This window comes from Corvus cornix, chromosome 2 (genome assembly GCF_000738735.6).
Source record: "Corvus cornix cornix isolate S_Up_H32 chromosome 2, ASM73873v5, whole genome shotgun sequence".
NCBI lineage: Eukaryota > Metazoa > Chordata > Aves > Passeriformes > Corvidae > Corvus > Corvus cornix.
The window spans coordinates 125167543-125171533 of NC_046333.1; positions in this window are offsets into that span (position 1 = coordinate 125167543).

The window sequence follows — 3991 nt, forward strand, 5'->3', positions numbered from 1 at the left end:
TTCCCCCTTTCTCTGTGGGTTTTTGTTTGCTTTCTGATCTCTTCAAGCAGTGGTGGGTATCTTTAGAGATAATCATACAGAGCACTTACTGGCAGGGCACTGTGATGCAGGACAAAATCAAATTAATAAGTAAATTCACTTCAGATTCACAGTTAGAAGTTCTGGTCAAAGTAGGCATGATGTCAGGAAGACACACAACAAAATGTGTTTGTCTATGCCAATGTTACTATAGTGCACTAGAAAGCATTTTTCAATTGCAATGACAGATGCATCTTGCAGGGAAAATGGCGTTTTCCAATTACTTAGACAAATTTTGTAGTTCAGCTTGCAAACAGATCCTCTAGTAAAATAGTTTTTGCTGTGAAACCAGTTTTGAAAACCAGAAGTTGCATTCAGTTGTCAGTGTGCATCCCAAGAAGTACGAGTTGCAGTGACTGGTTCCCATAGTGTACACCTGGTTTTTGAGATGTGTAGCCTTCTGCAAATGCAGTTTTCAGGTATCACTACATGTCCCTCTTTTTCTATCACTTCATTTATCAAGTGAAGAAAAGTTGGTGGCCTGGACACTGGCATGAGGTCTGCTCCTAGTTGTGGGTCACAGCAGTAATGCTGTTAGCAGAAGATGCTTTCCTTGCCTCGCTTTAAGTTGGTAAGGCTTTTAATAGGATTTGCTTTAATGAGGCCAATCGGTTGTTAGCTTGCTTTTAAGTTTTGTTTCCCTTGATTTTTCTCATTCTTGCCACCCACTAACATAAGTCTCCCACCTATTCCGAAATACTTTTGTAGTCTGCTGATTCCACGTAGATGCAAAATTCACTTTTGGAAGTACTGTACCTTGTTTGGTGTTCCTTGTTTACTTTGTTGTATTTAAATGGCTTTAGAAACTGAAATGAAAGCAAAACAATTGACATCACCACCAGCCCAAAAATCTTGTGCCAAAAGAGAGTGAAAAAGGAGCAAAATGTGGAGTGCAATGTGGTAAGAAAAAGGCTGTTTGATTTGCATTGTTACAATTCCTCTGGTTTGTTACTTGAGTGTTTTGGACAGTTCACTGTACTTTTCTCCAGCACTATGTGGTGGCCACCTTCTGATGAAGAAGCTATGCAAGAAGCCCACTTCTGAGTTTATTCACTGTCTTCAGAATGTGGTTCAGGCTCTGCAGAAGTAGTAGCACTGAGTAGCTTTCTGTAGATACTTTACTGTAGACCCTTCTGTTAGCATCCCTCTTCACTGTGTGATCTGTTACCCAGTTTTTATTTGATACACGTTTGCTCCTTTGCCTTTTATACATTTTAATAGCGCATTACTGTGCATCACTGAACAGTACGGTAAAGGTTAAATATCGACACAATGGATAAAAAGAAAGAAGTTGGTTTTCATTTAGTACCTTTTAACAAACCTGTAATAAAATAATTCATTTGTAATAAAGAAAACACAGGTTTGAAATCCTGGGGAAGGGGTGTTGCTGAGCAGAACCCTTTAACATTGAAGATTCCATGTATAATTCACCATGGGTTTTAAAAATACTTTTATGTGGGGAAAAAAACGTAAAACTACCCTAGACTTAGTCTTATGACTTAATCTTGAAAATAAAATTGGCTTATCAAGTGCTTTGTATTTTACATTATTGCAGTTTGAAGTGAACGTTTAAAATAAGCTACACAGTGTTTCTTACCTGAATCAATTTGGATTAGCCACGGCAGGATACAGATATAAGTAACTTCTCACTAACATTTTGGTATGTAAACATAATTTCAAGACTTCTAATACTATGTGCACCAGTCTTTAAGTTACCATGTTGCAAATAAATTCAAGAAATAACCATTTTATTCTATCTATTTTTCTGTGCCTTGCCTCCTCATCCTCCACAAGTAGATGCAGAGAGATTTTTTTGGATGGCTAAGTGTTAACATTCAATACTAAAAAATAAAATCCAACTTGCTGCAAATAATTTCTGCTTCCGACATAATACAGAATTTATAGAAAATAGCTGTTATTTTAAGCTGTATTTTTAAACGTCTCTCATAATAAGGCAGTTTTAGACATACATTATTATGCCAACTTTCACATGACCAGTTTCTAAAAAGCAGAATCCAGATGAGGTGGTTATACCTAAAACTGGATTTTAGACAAACTGCAATGCAAGGCTGAGCAGGTCACGGATGGGGTACTTCAGCCCCAGTCTAGTGCACAGCAGAAGGTTTGGATCCCCTCAGAGATGCAGAAGTACTGTGTGTCACCAAAAGCCTTCCCTTGCTGTTTTGTTCCCTCCCTCCAGCTCCACCAACATGAGAATTTTGGAGCAAGTGCTTTCAGCTGGGTTTATCAAAAGCTTCTTGACTGAATAATGCTGGGTATGTGTTTAAACTGGTGCTTTGGCTTCTGTTATCTTCTAAATGTGGGTTATTTTTGGTAGGTTCTACACAAGAGAGTTTCTTCAGTTAGAATATGATCAGCCCTTTGGTTCTTTGAAGGATTTCAACACTTCAAAATTTTCTGTTTGCCCTGTAGAGAAAGCTTTATGTTTGATACCCTGGACAGACAAGTCTCCATATGTGTCTTGGCCACGATACCAGGGGTTACTGAAGACCAAAGGCCTCTGTCTAATTAGCTTTTCCTATTCCCTGGACCTGCACACTGCACATCTGATTGTATCTAGAGCATGTGAGGAAATGGTCTTGTGGGGGACTATACCTCCAGTTTGGGAAGAGCCTGGAAAATAACTTCTAGGCCACTGAACAAACTTCAGCATTATTTTTAATTATCTGAATGGTGTTTCTCAGAGAACTGTGTCTAGACTTGAATATATTTTAAGCTTATTAATTAAGTATAGTACAGTAAGGTGATTTTCTTTTTTGTTAAATGTATATGAACTATTATGTTTTGTCTAAATATGTTAGGAAAAGAGCTTCAGATTCCACAGAACAGTGTTAGCTTTGTAGCTAGAAAGGAGCAGCAGCTGAACAAGTATGTTTGTTAAAATTCAGCAAATTCAATCTAATTAGATAAGAATTAACACTGGGACAGCAAGGAGCTGTAGAAGATGAACTGCAAAGTCAGAGGGATTGTGGTGGAAAAGCAGTGCTGCATGAATGTAGCAGCTTTGTTAATGGGCCTGAAGTCTGGGTGCATTCAGTGAGGACCGGAAAAGGTGCTTATCTTGCAGCAGGCTCAGTTGGTGGTGCTGTAAAACCCTTAACACTTGAAATGCTGGCCTTTAAAGGATGGACCTAACATGAAACTTCGAAGTAGTCAGCCTCACTTTAGCTTGGAAATGCAATCAGGGTTAGCTGTTGAGAGATACCAAGCTTATGCTGAGAAACACACCAAATTATTTTCACATCAAATGAAGAAGGTCTTTTTGAGCATGCAAGTGATTATACCACTTCAATGCATTTATTTCCCAAAATAATGCTGTAGAGGCATCGTATTAGTCCAGTTCCTTCAAAGATTTTATTGATAATGCCAAAACTGTCAGCTTGACAAGAAATGGTAGCTGCATCCCACTTCTATAAACTTAAGATGCCTCTAGATTGGAAGGGTTGTTTTTATGAGTCAGTGTGTGCTGCATTCTCTTGAGATACTGTCTGCATAGGTTATATCTTGTTCAAACTAGCCTTAAGTTCCTCCTCCTGGGTTTAGGTTGCAAATGTTATCAGTGAAGAAGTGTCACAAAATAAATATTACCTGGGAATGTTTTTCTTTCACGTTGCTGAAATGTAGGAAATAAATTTCTGAAGCATTGCTTTAATTGAAAGATTCATTAAGTAACTATTTTCCTTAAGAAATGCTGCTTTAGTGAGTGACCTGTATGTGGTCTTTAGGTGTTGTCATGCCATCTTTCTGCAAGCACTTGGAGATCACGCTACTGAGGTCATAGGATATACTCTTAATATGTCTATACATTTTTATCATCTTTCTCAGTAATCGAGGTAGTTGGAAGTGAGGAGTGGGAAGGTTTATCTCTAACCTTTGAGTAATTGGAATTCAG